Source organism: Peromyscus californicus, unplaced genomic scaffold (assembly GCF_007827085.1).
Source record: "Peromyscus californicus insignis strain IS unplaced genomic scaffold, ASM782708v3 Scaffold_5__1_contigs__length_169319896, whole genome shotgun sequence".
NCBI classification, from domain to species: Eukaryota; Metazoa; Chordata; class Mammalia; order Rodentia; family Cricetidae; genus Peromyscus; species Peromyscus californicus.
The window spans coordinates 30,997,853-31,014,991 of record NW_026294573.1 but is presented as its reverse complement, the minus strand read 5'-3'; the positions used below and the strand labels follow the sequence as shown (position 1 = coordinate 31,014,991).

The 17,139-nt window shown below is 45.5% G+C and overlaps 1 protein-coding gene and 1 long non-coding RNA gene across 15 annotated transcripts in view; one reads left to right on the top strand and one right to left on the bottom strand.

Annotated features, from left to right (window-relative positions):
* Nucleotides 1-17,139, top strand: part of Rhbdl2 (rhomboid like 2) — a 47,379-nt gene that overhangs the window by 8,909 nt on the left and 21,331 nt on the right. Inside the window, exon 1 of one of the 2 annotated variants that reach the window (XM_052716565.1) lies at nucleotides 41-4,064. The exons of the other annotated variant lie outside the window; for it this stretch is intronic. The gene's annotated coding sequence lies outside the window, so the exon portion shown is untranslated. Of the gene's footprint in view, nucleotides 1-40; nucleotides 4,065-17,139 lie in introns of those variants that run through there. 2 annotated transcript variants of the gene reach the window in all.
* LOC128096690 (uncharacterized) overlaps nucleotides 8,604-17,139 on the bottom strand; it is a 109,336-nt gene continuing 100,800 nt past the window's right edge. For 3 of the 13 annotated variants that reach the window (XR_008213706.1, XR_008213705.1, XR_008213708.1), the window contains 3 exons: nucleotides 15,047-15,150; nucleotides 14,110-14,803; nucleotides 8,608-12,772 (listed from right to left, as the gene is read on the bottom strand). This is a non-coding gene — a long non-coding RNA (uncharacterized LOC128096690). Of the gene's footprint in view, nucleotides 12,773-14,109; nucleotides 14,804-15,046; nucleotides 15,151-17,139 lie in introns of all 13 variants that reach the window. The other 10 variants (XR_008213696.1, XR_008213700.1, XR_008213707.1 and 7 more) reach the window with 9 other exon arrangements.

Below are 17,139 nucleotides of genomic sequence, written 5' to 3'. Positions count from 1 at the left end.
AAGTTTGAGCCAATAGAAAGTCTTTATTAGCCAGTTGGCGACTACTCTGGGTGTTCAGGATCCCAGTGTAGCCCCGAGCCTTTCTCAGGGTGAGCTTTTAAGCACAAAATCCATGTCCTGGGTTGACATACTTCAGCTAACTAGAACATTTAGCCAGAAGCAGAACTGCAGAAGCCAAAAAGCAACGTTAGTGCATTTAGAGACTTTCCCAGGACTAGGGACTTTGATGGACTAGGTCTTTGTTTTCATTTTGGCAGGTGGTGCTGTCTACGTGCTGAGTTTTATGGCCTCACTGGTATGTCCATCATGGAGTCAGTTGTGCTAAGGTCTGGGGCCCTGTTACAGTTCTTTTTTTTTTTTGTTTTTTCTTTCTATCTTGGATGCCCATTTAAAACTCTCATGCCCAGGAGCTGAGTGATTAAGTTCATCCGAGTTCAGTTCCCAGAACCTGTACTGGGGACCTCACAACCTCCTGCGATCCCAGCTCCAGGGGATTCAGTGCATCTGGCCTCCTAGGGTAACTGTACTCATATGCACATCTCCCCCTAACTACACAGTTAAAAATAGAAATAAAGCCGGGCGGTGGTGGCACATGCCTTTAATCCCAGCATTTGGGAGGCAGAGCCAGGCGAATCTCTGTGAGTTCAAGGCCAGCCTGGTCTACAGAGTGAGTTCCAGGAAAGGCGCAAAGCTACACAGAGAAACCCTGTCTCGAAAAACAAAACAAAACAAAACAAAACAAAACAAAAAAAGTAGAAATAAATCTTTTAAAAAAGAAGCTGGGTATGGGGTGGCCAACTTTAATCCCAGCACTTGGAGCGAGCCTTGTCTACATGTAAAGAGGAGTTCCACGCCAGCTGGGGCTGTAGAGTGGGACTAGAAGAAATAAATCCTGTGTGATCCTGTCCCCAAAGACTTCCATTGAGCAGAGGTGAACCCGGACAAATAGGACCTTAGATAATTCTGATGTGAAGGTAGGATCAGGAACCATGGCCCTACATGGAGGATTACCTATCAACACTTCCCCTCCCAATTAGTCTGAGGAAGGTATTCCAGGGCAGGGCGACCAAGCGTTTTAGGTTTGTCCACAGTGGTTCCAATTTTAGCACTGTCAGATACACGTCCTGTGCAAGCTGGGACAATTGTGACTGTGATGAGCCACTATTTGAAAGGCTTCTCACAGCTGGGTGAGAACGCCTTTAACGCCAGCACTCTAGAGGCAGAGGCAGGAGGATCTCCTCTGGTGGGAGGAGTTTGTGGCTAGCCTGGTCTACATAGTTCCAGGACAGCCAGGGCTATGTAGAGAGATCCAATCTCAAACTATAAACAAACAAACAAACAAACAAATAAATAAATAAAAGTCATTTCAGTAGGTGTGGTGGTACATGCCTGTCATCTCAGCATTTGGGAGGTAGAGGCAGGAAGATCAGAGTTCAAAGTCATCCTTGGCTACATAGAAAGGATCCTGGACTACATAGATCCTGCCTTAAAACAAACAAACAAACGAAAACAAAACAAAAGGAGGAAGGGGCTGGAGAGAAATCCCAGCCCTTGAGGCAGACAGGAGAACCTCTGGGGCTAGCTGGCTAGCCAGCCTAATCTGTAGTCAAGTCTCCTAGGTCCCAGTGAGAGATCCAAACTCAAAAAATCAAATCAAGATGGACAGCTCCTGGGGAAAGACACCTGAGGCTGACCTCTGGTCTCCCAACAAGAGCACATGTGCAGGCATACCAGCACATACTTGAACACATCTACATACACAGTAGTGAAAATATTTTGGAAGAACACTTATAGATTTCCTTCCTTCCTTCCTTCCTTCCTTCCTTCCTTCCTTCCTTCCTTCCTTCCTTCCTTCCTTCCTTCTTCCACTCTTTCTTTTTGAGACAGGGTTTCTCTGTGTCTGTGTTGTTCTGGCTATCCTGGAATTAGCTCTGTACATCAGGCTGGCCTTGAACTCAGAGAGCCAGCCTGCCTCTGCCTCCCAAGTGCTGAGATTAAAGGTGTGCACCACTACTGCCTGACTACAGATTTTTAAGAAAGATTTTTACTTTCTTAAAGTACTGACATGGTATCAGGGTTTCTTTAGTCCTATGCTCTGGAATGCTAGCTTGGTCAAATCACTTCTGGGGAACTGTATCTGCTTCCAGGGAATTATTCTAGACTGTCTCTCAGTGTATGGGGCAGCTTTGAAAGCTCAGTTATGATCAAAAAGGATGATGACGTGTTGAAGATAATACAAGGTTCAGAGTGGAGTCCTCTGTCCTCTATAGCAGTGGGTACCTTTAAGAAATATTTATTTAGGAGCTCAATGGTTAAGGGCACTTGTTGCTTTCTCAGAGGAGCCAAGTTTGTTTCCCAGCACCCACATGATGGCTTACAGCCCTCCATAACTCTAGTTCCAGGGGATCTGATACCTTCATCTGTCCTCTGTGGGCACCTGGCATTCATGTGCAGGCAAAACACTCATACACAAAATAAATTAATCTAGAAAATTATGAATTTTATTTCATGTGCATAAATGTGTGCCGGAATATACGTATATAAAATACCACATGTGTGCAGGAGTCTGTGGAGGTCAGAGGAAGTGTCAGATCCACTGAAACTTGAGTTATAGACAGTTGTGAGCATCATGTGGGTGCTGGGAATCAAACCTGGATCTTCTGTAAGAACACCCAATCCTCTTGACTGCTGAAACAGTTCCATGGCCTCTCCCTCCCTCCCCTTTTTTCTGAGACAAGGTCTCTATGTAGTCTTAGCTGACCTGGAACTCACTAAGCAGGCCTGGCTGACCTGGAACTCACTATGCAGGCCTGGCTGATCTGGAACTCACTAAGCAGTCCTGGCTGTTCTAGAACTTACTATACAGGCCTGCTTGATCTGGAACTCAGTATGGAGGCCTGGCTGACCTCACAGGTGCTGAGATCACAGTGTGTATCACCCACATGCAGCTCAGCAGTGTTGTGTTATTATCACTATTATTAGTATTTACTGGGGTGCATGCACCTACATGATTTGTTAAGTAGCTCTGGGGGGAGCAATGTGATGTAGCTGCGGGCCCCAGGGAATTGGCTTTACGGCCACCTGAAAGGCAAGCTTTGGTGTCTCCTTTGCTTTATCTGTAAATGGGAACAACAGCATAGGGTGGGAGGGAGTGTCTCCAAAATAACCTGAGTAGGAGGGACTCTGAAGACTTGAGGAGGGAGGAATTGCATTAGTCTTCGAATGGAAGTAATATGAACATACTATTGTGCACACCACCCAAGCTGTGGTAATACTAACATACTATTGTGCACACCACCCAAGCTCTGGTTCCTCAACCCTGAACCGCAGCCAGGCCAGTGGAGTCCAAGAAAGGAGCGTTGAATGCACAGTGAGCCATGGAGAGGCCTGGGGAAGCAGAACTCCCTACCCTAGTTGCCCTCGCCAGTGAGGGCCAGTAGGCTTTGCCCCCAGAAGGAAAACTTTGAGTGATGGAGGTCTGTGAAGGCAATTTTTGTTTTTAAATCTTTTGCCTATTTATTTCGAGTTGTGTGCTCATACATGGAGCTAAAAGAAAACAGCCACAGCCACAAACCTATAATACTGAAAAGCCAGTTCTTAATTTCTGTAGCTAAAAAAGCATCCTTTCAGGCCGTGACCACAGAGAGATCACTGTGGGCTCTGGACCAAGGTATAATGATGGCTTGCAGTGTGATGAAGGAGGCTGTTAATCTCTGTGGCTCAGGAGCCCAATCCCTGGCCTCATCCATTACCCACGTTGCCTAGCAACGCCACCAAAAACCTCCCACTAGTCCCAGCCGGGCAGCAAGTGGGTGCACCCAGCACAGACTGCATGGCTCCCTGGCCACATCAAGGCTGGCCTCAGCCCCGGGAGGGACTTGCCTGGTACTGATGAATGGGTGGGACCAGCTGCGTGAAAAAACCAATTCAGCTATTTGAAACCTACTTGTGCGGCTGCAGTTAGGAAACGATATAAGCGGATGACCAAAGTGTCTTCCATCAAAGAAGAGTTGTCCAAAGGGCATTAGCCCAGCAACCTTCCTGAGCTAGGTAAAGAAGAGAAGGTGAGCCTGACTTGGTCTTTCCGGTTCTGAGAGAGAGGCAAGTCCTGTTCTTGTGTGGGCACTTGTGTCCACTTGGTGTCCATGTGGTAGCAAGGGTGGTGCTGGGCGTTTCCAGCTTTAACCCAGGGTGGTGATCTGAAGATCAGCTACCATTTAGAAGCCCCAGAGTTTGGTCTGGATCTGTCTGGGCAGCCAGAGGGAGGAGGTAAGGTGGTGTGTGTGTGTGTGTGTGTGTGTGTGTGTGTGTGTGTGTGTGTGTGTGTATACATCGTCCAAATGAAGATGTGCACTTCCGTAATGTGTGGTGCTTAGAGAACATGGAGGAAGGGGCTGGAGAGATGGCTCAGCTTCTAAGAGCACTGGCTGCTCTTCTGGAGGACCTGGGTCTGATTCCTAGCGCCCACATGGTGGCTTACAGCCATCTGTAACCCCAGTTCCAGGGGATCTGACACCCTTTCTTGTCTGCCACAGGCACCAGGCATACACATAACACACAGACATACACGCAGGCAAAAACACCCATACATGTAACATAAACAAATAAAAATTAAGAACCAAGAAAAAGGAGGAAAAGAAAATATGGAGGAAGGGAAAGACCTAGGAGTTTCAGAGTCAGAGGTTTCAGGCTCTCTGCCAGTAAATCACCCTGGTCTTTATCCCGGAGATGGGGAATTAGTGCCCTGCTTTACAAGAATGTTCACAAGCCGGGCAAGGCAGCTCCTGCCTGTAACCCCACCACTAGGAGGCTGAGTTAGGAAGGTCACTGTGAGTTCAAGGTCAGCCTCAGCTACAGCGTGAGGTCCCCGTCTCAAAAGCGTCAGGAAAGTGATGCTGGACAGTCATGAAGACTGGAGTTCAGCTCTCCAGGATCCATGGACAAAGCTGGGTTTGGCGGTACATAGCTGTAATGCCAGTGCTGGGAAGACAGACATAGGGGGATCCCTGGAGCTCACTGGCCAGCCAGTCCTGCTGACTCAGTGAGAGACTCTAAACAGTGATGATGATGATGATGATGATGATGATGATGATGGTACCCATAAAAGAAGACACCATATGTTGGACCTCTAGCCTCTACATGTACACACATGCACATGAATATAGACATGTGCATACACCACACACACACACACACACACACACACACACACACACACACACACACGCTCAAAAACAAAAAGAATGCTCGTAGCTAATGAAACTGAGGCCCAGTGAAACTAAACATGGATGCTGGGAATAGAATTGTCTTCACACTGCTCTCCTCGGCCCTTGCGCAGCCATCACAGCATGGTGGCTCCATAGATCTCGGCTGACTCTCTGAGATGCAGAACAGTGATGGTCTGTGTGTGAGGAATCAACACACGCCATAAAGACTGGGCCGTGTGGATTCAGTCTTTCTCTCCTTTCCTTACCTATTCTCTCTTCTTTTTCTTTACACTTCTCCTTTCTTTTTACATTTTTTAAGGGAGGAAGGGCTTATTTTGGCTTACAGTTTTAGAAAGGATACCATCTCTCACGGCTGGGAAGGCATGGCCACACACAGATTGTGAGGCAACTGGTCAATTCCTCAGTCAAAAGTAGAGAGTGGACAGGAAGTGGGACCAGATTATAATACCTCAAGACTCACCCCAACACAGGCATGGTGGTGCATGACTTTAGCCTCAACACTTGAGAGGCAGAGGCAGACAGATCTCTGTGAGTTAAAAGCCAGCCTGGCCTACATAGCAAGTTTCAGGCCAGTCAGAATTAGATGGTAAGACATTGTTGTTGTTTTTTTTTTGTTGTTGTTGTTGTTTGTTTTGTTTTTGTTTTTTTAAATCTAAGCAAATACAGCTGACTGCTCAAATTGAGGTCACACCTCAACTCTAGCTGCCTAGAGCCTAGGAAATGGGAACATCAGGCATGCTTGGCTTCTGTGATAGGAGATGGTCCCTGCTGCCCATTAAGAAGAGATTTGGAATTCCCCAAGAAAGTAGACAATGGACTAGTGTTATCAAAAGAATTTACTGTAAGTTCTTGACTTTCAAAGATTGAACACATATGGTTGGGTATTTCGGCTGTTGCCTGCAACCTGAGCTGTGGGAATGAATGTGAGTTGAAAGCCTGGCTTTGCCTGATAAACCTTTATGTATCATGTATTTTCTGTGATCTCAGCGATTACAGCCTTTGTTTCTTGTTTGGGGAGTAGAAAACTCCTAATGCCTGGGGACATAGCTCAGTTGGTAGAGTGCTTAAGTAACATGCAGAGTCCCAGAGTTTGATTCCCAGCATTTCATAAACCGGGCACATGTCTTTAATTGCAGCACTTGGGAAGTGGAGGCAGGAAGAGCAGATGTTCAAGGCCATCTCTGCCCACATAGGGAGTTCAGGACCAGCCTGGGCAAGGCTAGTGATAGAAATGAAGAAAGTTAAGGAGGCCTGAGAAAGTGAGTTTTGTTGTTGTTTTTCAGCTACAAATAAAAGTTTTGGATGGAGTGGGTGGAATGTCAAATTCAGTGATGTTTGGATGTCTGATATCCGTAGGTCCACTCTGTGTGTCTCTTTGGTATGGGCAGGGCTTTGGAAGTTGGTGAGTGTTGGTCAGCAGAGGAATTACTCATCAAGAGGGAGATGAGGGGTTGGGGGAGGGCACAGTCCGCAAAGGGCTTGCTGTGCACATAAAAAGCTGGATGCAGTGGTGACTGTGTGTAATCCCAACATTGAGAAGGGGTAGGTGATCTCTGATGCTCATGCTGGCCAGTCTAGCTAAATTGAGGTTCAGCGAGAGGTGGAGAACTAGGGAGATGGTTTAGCAGGTAAAGAGGCTTGCCATAAAAGTCTCACAAGTTGAGTTCAGGTCCCTGGAAATGTCAGATGGGCTGGTGAGTGTCTGTAGTCCCAGCACTCCCATGGATGGAGGTGGGGACAAGAGAGTCCCCTGGAGTATGCTGCACAGTGGTAACCAAGAGAGATACTCCCTCAAAACCAAGGTGGAAGGTGAGGGCCAACACTCAAGGTTGTCCCCTGACCTACAGATGCACAGTGTAGCATGTGTGCATCCTCACACACAAACAGGTACACACACATTTTACACACACACACACACACACACACACACATACACACACACACACACACACAAATAAATATAAATAAAGTAGAGAGCAATTGAAAAGAGACACCTGATGTTAACCTCTGGCCTCTATTTTCACACACACTTGCACACACATGCACATACCCACTTGAACATGCATATACACCACACACACACACACACACACACACACACACACACACACACACACACGCACACACAGACCCACATGAAAATTGAGATGAGCTGGGTGTAGTAGCACTTACCAACACTAGGGAGATAGAGGTCAGGAGTTCAAGGTCATTTTGTCTCCAGCAAACAAATACAAAAAGGAAACAAAATTTTACTAAAAGATAGAGACATATCTAACTAACCAAGCATTTCTTTTCTTCTTTGGGACCTCAGGTGCTGTAAGTATTCATACTGCTGAGTATTAGTGTTGCTGAGTATTAGTGCTGCTGAGTATTATTATTGAGCATTATTATGCTGGATAGTAGTACCACTAAGTATTAGCACTGCTGAATAGTATTACTGCTGAATAGTAGTACTGTTGGGAGTGTTAGTACTGCTGAGCACTATTGCTGCTGGGTATTATTGCCAAGTATTAGTACTGTTGAGCATTATTACTGCTGACCATGAACATTATTACTCCTGGGTATTATTACTCCTCAGATAATTTATTTCAAAAACAACTTTATCTCTGTGCTTTTAGACTCATGTAGGGACTGAAACGAAGTCACTTAAAATTTTCTGGCCATAATTTAAACTGTAACTTTAGGAGATATTATATGATATACAGTGACCTGAGGCAGCTGAAAGGTGAGGGGGAAGTTCCCTTGCTGATGTCAAGGGTCTCTTAGGAAGCTCTCCTACCCCGCTTTGGTTTCCTTTGTCCTGGGAATTTAACCCAGGGCTTCATGTATGCCCGGCAAGTGCTCTGTCACTGAGCTCTGGCTCCAGACATCTTCTTTCTTTACTGAGTTTTATTTTTGTTGTTTTGTTTTTTGAGAAGGTCTTTCTATGTAGCCCTGGTATAGAACTCCCTATGTAGACCAGCCTGGCATAAAAAAAAATCACAGAAACCTGCTTGCTTCTACCTCCCTAAGGGCTGGCATTAAAGGCTTACATCACCACAATCTGCCCTACTGATCTGCATTTTTTTTTTTTTTTTTGGTTTTTCAAGACAGGGTTTCTCTGTGTAGTTTTGCGCCTTTCCTGGATCTTGCTCTGTAGACCAGGCTGGTCTTGAACTCACAAAGATCCACCTGGCTCTGCCTCCCGAGTGCTGGGATTAAAGGCGTGAGCCACCACCGCCCGGCCTGATCTGCATTTTTAAAAGATTGCACTTAAAATTTTTATTTAGTGTGTGTGTGTGTGTGTGTGTGTGTGTGTGTGTGTGTGTGTGTGTAGTATGAATCTTAAAAGTTCTTATTAATAAAATCTGGGGCTGGAGAGATGGCTCAGTGGTTAAGAGCACTCACTGCTCTTCCAGAGGACCTGAGTTCAATTCCCAGCAACCACATGGTGGCTCACAACCATCTGTAATGAGATCTGGTGCCCTCTTCTGGCCTGCAGGCATACATGCAGGCAGAGCATTGTATACATAATAAATAAATAAAAACTTTTAAAAAAAAGTTCTTATTAATAAAATCAAACCCGGAGCTAAGTATTGGGGTGAAATGCTGGTAGATCAGAGAGACAGAACAAGCCACAGCTATCTCACCTTGCCAATTCCTCAGCTGGTCCTGTTTCCTCAGACTGGAAGCCTCTGAGTCCTCATCCAGAACGAATCTCAGCTGAACTGTGTTGCTCCAAAGCCTGAAAGCTTAACCAGCCAAATGCTTCTAGTTTCTAGTCCTCACACCTTATATACCATTCTGCTTCCTACCACTACTCCCTGGGATTAAAGGCTCGCTTTCTGGGATTAAAGGCGTGTGTCACCATGCCTGGCCTTTTCCAATGTGGCCTTGAACCCACAGAGATCCAGAAGGATTTCTGTCTTCGGAATGCTAGGATTAAAGGTGTGAGTGCCACCATTTTCTAGCCTTTGTATCTAGTGGCTGTCTGTTCTCTGACCCCAGATAAATTTATTAGGGTTCACAATATTTTGGGGAACACAATACCACCACGTGTGTGTGTGTGTGTGTGTGTGTGTGTGTGTGTGTGTGTGTGTGTGTGTGTATACGTATGTTTGGAGGTCAGAGGACAACTTAGAGTTGGTTCTCAATTGCCACCCCGTGGGTCCCAAGGATTGAACCCAGTTCTTCAGGCTTGGCAGCAGATACCTTTTATCCAAGGAGCCCTACTGATTTTTTTAAAATCTTACTATTTTATTCTACGTGTATGGGTGTTTTGCCCGCATATATATCTGTGCACCACTTGTGTGTGGTGCTGCCCACAGAACACACGAGAAGCTGTAGGATCCCTGGAACTGGAGCTCCAGATGCTGTGAGCCTTCACGTGGATGCTGCTGGGATTCAAACCTCGGTCCTTTGGAAGAGCAGCTAATGCTCTTAGCCACTGAGCCATCTTTCTCCAGTCCTGATCTATTTATTTTTAATGTAGGCAGCTGCTTTGATCGCAGAATCCTACCTTTTCCAGGGCGTGGACCACGTGAGGTCCCAAAGGAAGAAAGTGCTTCCTATATTTGAATTCTTTTGTTAAATGTTGTTTTGCCCTTGAGACAGTCTTGCTAATGCATATCCCAGGCCTTGAAGTTGCAATCCTCCTGCCTCAGCCTCCTAAGTGCCTAGACCATATCTGACTCAAGTTTCTTTTTTCTCTTCTGCTTCTACCTCTCATTCATTCAATCATTCATTCATTCATTCATTCATCCATTCATTCATCTATTTTAAGGGAGAGGTTCCAGGAATCAACCTCCCATTGTCAGGCTTGCCCTGATTGTGCTTTTACGGAAGGAGCCATCTTGCTGGTTCTTTGTTTGTTTCTGAGACTGCGTCCTGCTATGTGGACTAGGCTGCTCTGAAGCTTTCAATCCTCCTGTGTCAGCTCCAGAGAGCTGGGATTAAAGGTGTCTGCTACCAACTGTGCTTGGATTTTTATTAAAGACTTCTTGCTAGCTGGGCCTGCTGGGGTATGCCTATGGTCCCAGTATTTAGAAAGCTGAGGCAGGACTGTAGAGTCAAGGCTGGGACTATAGAGTGAAATTTTGTATCACAAAACCAAACCAGGGTATCTGCTAACCCACCCCGTCCCCCCTGGGGTGTGTGTGTGTGGTGGGGGAGAAGGATTCCGGCTCTTGGTTCTCAGGAGAACATCTCCATTGTAAACCAGAAGGCTAGAGACATCCTAACTGACCACCCAGTTGTTCCCCTGGGCAGGGTGAGACCATTTCACATCCAGTTTTGGTCTGTGAGTGTGTGTGTGTGTGTGTGTGTGTGTGTGTGTGTGTGTGTGTGTGTGTGTTTCAACAAAGAATAGGCAGCAGAAACTGGCAGCACATTAAAGAAAATGCCAGGAAGCCTCGTGATCTTTGCTTAATGACTAATGCAGCGGTCAGAGGAGTAAATATGCACTCATGTGACACAGTGACGGAGTGACCGAGCAGGCACGGGATAGCTGTGGGTGCATTTGTATCTCAGACTGTAGCTAGAGTTTTCCTGCTTGGCCCACAGTCAGGACAAATCTCTCTCACCTGCCAGTCCCACAGCCGCTCAGACCCAACCAAGTAAACACAGAGACTTATATTGGTTACAAACTGTATGGCCGTGGTAGGCTTCTTGCTAACTGTTCTTATAGCTTAAATTGATCCATTTCTATAAATCTATACCTTGCCACTTGGCTCGTGGCTTACCGGCATCTTCACATGCTGTTTGTCATCGTGGCGGCTGGCAGTGTCTCTCTGACTCAGCCTTCCACTTCCCAGCTTTATTCTCCTCCTTGTCCCGCCTATACTTCCTGCCTGGCCACTGGCCAATCAGTGATTTATTTATGGACCAATCAGCAACACACTTGACATACAGACCATCCCACAGCACTTCCCCTTTTCTTTTTTTTTTCAAAAAGGAAGGTTTTAACCTTAACAAAGTAAAATTACATATAATTTGGGAATTTGGGCGTAGCTTCTCTCTTACAACTTCCTGCTGGAGGGGGGTGCTGTGTCTTATGGGGACACAAAGAAAATTTTAGAATTATGGAATAGTCCATGAGGGTGTACCATCTGAGCCAGTTGCCTTCAAACCATTCTGGATGTTGGATCGTCTGGGCCATGGTGTCATCGGAGACCTTTCAGGGGGTCTTGGCTGGTCAAACCTAATGTATCTTAATCTGGAACAAATCCATAGCCTTTGGCTTTCTGTGGGAACAAAAGCAGAGTCTCCTTTCCAAAGCAACACATCTTTATATCCAAATTTTGAAGTCAAGGTACCTTTAAAATATACATTTTGGCATAACTCAACAAATGTTTTTCTGCAGTTAAAAATCCCAAAAACAACACAATCCAGATTCTCTGTGTAATATTCATCTTTACGTGGCTTATTTTTTATATTAATTTTACTGTTTCTTTAAAGACTTTATTTTTTTAAACTATGTATTTGTTTATATAACTGTATATATCACCTTTTTGTCTCTTTCAAGCCTACGTATCTTTTACACACATTTTAAACTATTACATCTGAATCTGTCTTGTTATGAATCTATTGCTTTAAACTGCAGCAGCTGTGGCTGCTGGCTCCGCAGCTTCCCAACATGGAGGTGGTAGTTTACTGTCAGCTCTGGGAGCTATCATGGGTCTATGCTTTTATCCAAGCAGCGTGTAGCCCAGAAACCTCTTTTTATGTTTTGTACTAGTAAAGACTAAATCCACCATGCAGCTTAATGTGCCACTTGCAGAGGCCTCATTCCCGCCATACTGCAGGTCGAGCGCACACGCTAGGAACCCACCAGTAGCTCCAACCAGCAGCTGCTGTTCATTTGAGAGAGACAATTAGGAACTGTTTTTAGCTCCATTTTAGAATTGTTTTTCTCAGTTTTTAGGTGGAAACTCTTGCCCCACGTTGGGCGCCAAATGTAGATGTAACCAACCTTCTTATTAAATAAGAAACACAGAACCAATACAAAGAAGAAAGCCAAGAGGTCAGAGCTAAGAGCTAAAACCTTACCCTTCCTCCTGCGGTGGTCCTACCTCTCCGAACCAGAGCTACCCCTGTGTTAAAGTCTTTATATAGAGTTCCTGTCCTGCCTTCTCATTGGTTGTAAACTCAACCACATGACCGCCTCCTCACGGCCTGTCTGTATAGGCCTCCAGGTTTTCCATGATTGGTATTAAAATTAAAGGCATGTGTATCCAATAATGGCTGTATCCCTGAACACACAGAGACTTACCCAGCTCTGCCTACCAAATGCTGGGATTACAAGCGTATGCCACCACTGCCCTGCTTTTCTATGGCTTGCTAATAGCTCTGACCCCCGGGCAACTTTATTTTTTAACATACAAATAACATTTTAATACAAATAAAATATCACCATACAGACAGACGACAGTGGGCTGTGATCATTGCCACCGGCTTTGCCTTGACCGCCATGCTGCATTTCCCTTAGGCCTCTGGAAATGTCATGTTGCTTATCTAACAGGTGCTTTCCAGGCAGCTGTGGTGGCAGGAACCTGTAATCCCTGCACCTGGAAGGCAGAGGCAAGACGATCAGGAGTTCAAAACTAGCCTTGGCTCTATAGCAAGAAAATGGCAACAAGAGATCCTGGGCTATATGACACTTTGTCTCACGAAACCAACGTTAATTAATTAATTGTGCTTCTACACGCTGTCTGGACCCCATGGAGTCTATACACAGACTGGACCCAAGTGAGGCTGTGTATAATGAATAAACTGCTTTAGATTAGGCTTGCTTTGGGAGGCCCTACATAGGGGAAGTTGATATGATGCCTGTTGTAAAACAAACAAACAAACAAACAAAACCTAAAAGCCTGGTGTGGTGGCGCATGCCTTTAATCCCAGCACTAGGGAGGCAGAGGCAGGTAGATCTCAGTGAGTTCAAGGCCAGCCTGGTCTACAGATCAAGTTCCAGGACAGCCAGTGCTACATAGTGAGACTTTATCAAAACAAAACAAAAACAACAGAAAACCTAAGAATTAGAACTGTCATAAAATGCAATATCCAGGACTGGAGAGACTGCTCAGCGCTTAAGAGCATTGGCTGCTCTTGCAGAGGATCCAGCACCCACATAGTGGCCCACAACCATCTATCTGTAACCCAGTTCCAGGCCTTCTTATGGCTTCCATGAACACCAGGAACACATACGGTGCACATAGATGTATGCAGGCAGACACTCATATACTCATTCTTAAAGAAAAATAAAAGCAACGTCCTCCTCGAAGTACATTTGGGTTGTTTATGCCTTTTAATTATTGTAAATAGTTCTACATTTTACATCCTTGGAACATAGATAGCTTTGTGTACTTACTCAAATACCTTTGCTGGGTAGAATTCTAAAAGTATCCTCTTGAAAGGCTTTTTTTTTTTTAAATTTATTTAAAGACAGGTCTCACCTTGGCTGTCCTGGAACTAGCTATGTAGACCAGGCTGGCCTCATACTCTTAGAGATCCACCTGCCTCTGCTTCCTGAGTGCTGGGAATAAAACTGTATGCCACCACACACACCTGACCTGGTATATACTTTTTTTTTTTTTTTTTTTTTTGGTTTTTCGAGACAGGGTTTCTCTTTGTAGCTTTGCGCCTTTCCTGGGACTCACTTGGTAGCCCAGGCTGGCCTCGAACTCACAGAGATCCGCCTGGCTCTGCCTCCCGAGTGCTGGGATTAAAGGTGTGCGCCACCACCGCCCGGCGGTATATACTTTTTATATTTAAATTTTTATGCTACTGTATTGTGTGTGTGTGCATGTGGAGGTCAGAGGACAACTGTGGGAGTCAGCGCTTTCCTCTCTCCTTTATGTGTGTTCTAGGGGTCGAACTCAGATTGCCAGGCTTGTGTAGTAAGTACCTTTACCTATTAAACCATCTCGATTCGGAGAGGCCACCTGACACCTTCCAAAGGCTGCGTCAACTTGCGCCTCACGTACTGCTCCCGTTATCAGTCTTTTTCACAATATGCTTGCTAATATTTCCAAGGTACTTCACTTCACTCAGAAATCCTGGCGTGGGAGAGATCAAAAGGAATAGGAGGACTGGGAGGCTGGCCGAGATTTGGAAGGGACCCCTGTGAGTGTCACAGGCCCACGTGTTGGGGATAGGATGAATCAGGGAGGGACGGACAGGTAGGGAGGTCCAAGCAGGATAGCCACTGAAGAGAGGTGAAAACAAATGACTTCTTACGGCCGGTCTGTTGTTACAGCCCCAAGTGGCTAGGACTCTGTATCAGGTCTCATTCTCATTGCGACGCCCGGGAAGACCACAGACATGCGCAGTCTTGGCTCCTCCAAGTGGTCCTGGTATCTTTTCACCACAGGACGTGTGTACAGGCATTTGCATACCTAACATGGTGAGCTTGAAGTCATAGAACTTCTGGACATTTTAAAATCTGAAGGAAGAGAAAAATCTGAGATCATACCTTAGGTTTCTATTTCTGTGATAAAACTCCACGACCAAAAGCAAATTGGGGAGGCATGGGTTTATTTCAGCTTACAGTTCACAGGCCATCGTGAAGGGAAGTCAGGACAGGAACTCAAGGCAGTGACCTGGAGGCAGGAACCAAAGCAGAGAGCATGAAGAAAGCTGGCCTCGAACTCACAGAGATCCGCCTGCCTCTGCCTCCCGAGTGCTGGGATTAAAGGCGTGCGCCACCACCGCCCGGCTCAGCTGGCTTTTTATACTGCTCAGGACCACCTGCCCAGGAGGGGCAGTGGCCCCCCCAGTGGGCGGAGCTTACCCACGTCAATCATCAATCAAAAAAAGCCCCACAGATTTGCCCACAGGCTGACCTGGTGGAGGCATTTTCTCAGTTGAAGTTCCTCTTCCCCTCCAATTTGTGTCGAGATGACAGAAAATCTAATCAGAACACAGGTCTTCCTTATTTTTCTGGTTCCTTTTATAAATGAAAAGTCGCATTGTCAGCAATGTGGAATTTTATTCCCTCATACAATGATCATATACGGTAATTAAGTTTATAATGGGGCTGCTTCCTGGGAGGGTCATAATTCCTAATTAGACTTATTCATTTGTTTACAGTGCTGGGATCCACCCCACAACATGCTCATGTGGGTGAGCACTTTACTACTGAGCTACATTCCCAGCCCTGACCTTATTTAAGTGCTTTAATATTTATGACTTAAAACTGCTGATCTCAGCTACTGCATATATGAATCTAATGTCTGATCTTGGGTCATGTGTGAGTGGGAGGGCAGAAGGTACTGGATGGGAAAGACTTTACTTTCAGAAATATTGGCATAAAAAGAAAAATGAAAGAATTTGCTTCCTTCCTGAATTCACTGAGTATAACCCATTGTAACATGGAGTCAGTCATGCCTGAAGCAATTCATCTGGAAATAAATTGGATTTGATCTGATTTCCAATCAAGTCGATTGTGAAAATAGACCCATTCAACCTTTCCATCCATCTATCCCTCTCTCTCCCTCCTTCCCTCCCTCCACCCATCCGTCTGTACATCCATCCACCCATCTACACACTTACATACCCATCCATTACCAATAATAATGAATGATGATGGGATGTCTACTGTGTGGTGTGTCAGTTGTTGTCCAACTGTCTTTTATATATTAGCTAAAATCATGCCCCCAGTTGCTGCCATGGTCTCTGCTTCAGAATGGAATCTGAGGGGGCACCTAGTAAGTCAAACCTAGAATTTCCATGACTCAGCATGTAGGTTATATGCACCAAAGAATTAAAGACAGGCATTCAAACAAAATCTTGTACAGGGATGTTCCTGCAAGCTTAGTCACAATAGGTACAAAGTGAAAACAATTTACTATCAACAGATGTGTGAATCCCCAAAATGTGAGGTACCTGTACACTACAATATATTCATGCACATAAAAAGGAAAACTGTAGTTCAGGCTATAAGACAGATGACTCTTGTAAGCATGGTAAGAGAGAAAAGCCAGAAAGAAAACACAGGATGGGTTTCCTGAACTTTCCAGACATTGATAATTCACAGAAGCAGATTAGTGGTTCCAAGGGACGAGGGTGAGACTATAAGGGGGCAGTGAGTGCTTAACGGGTGTGGGCTTTTTGTGGAGGGCAATGAAAATCTTTGGGAACCAGATCGTGCTAATGATTGCACAACATTGCAAGTGTGTTCAATATCACTGAACTGCTTAAACGGTGAAAATAGTTTCATGTCACTCAAAACTATTTTTTACATTTATTTATATATTTTATGGACAGAAGGGCAGAGTCTCTCCTTTACTCTTGATTCTAGGGGTTGGTTTCAGCTTATTTGGCTTGACGCTGAGCCATCCTACCAGCCCAAGGTTCCTGTGGTTTACCATAGTTTTAAAAAGGTAACTTGGGGCCAGACGGTGGTGGCACACACATTTGATCGCAGCACTCGAGAGGCAGAGGCAGGCGGATCTCTGTGAGTTTGAGGTCAGTCTGGTCTACAGAGTGAGTTTCAGGACAGCCAGGATTGTTTCACAGAGAAACTCTGTCTTGAAAAACCAAACCAAACCAAGCCAAACCAAACCAAACCAAACAAAAAAAGTAATTTGGGGCTCAATGTATATAACTTTCTGGAGGTACCCTTACAGCTGTTACGTGGACCAATTCAGCTTTTCTGTTGTTCAGATGGAGTCTGGCGGTTTGCTCAGCTGGAGTCACACCCCCGGTTCAAATGCACTTCCCACTCGGCCTGCTGAGTGTTACAGCTACAGGCCATGTGGCCACACTTGCTAGGCAGAGGATGACCTTGAACTTCTGATCCTCCCACTGCTATCAAATAAGTGCTGGGATGACAGAACAGTCACACCTAGTGTGTGTGGTGCTGGGGATCAAACCAGAGCTTTGCACATGCTGCACACGCACTCTACCAACTGAGGTACGTCCTTAGTCCCCAGAC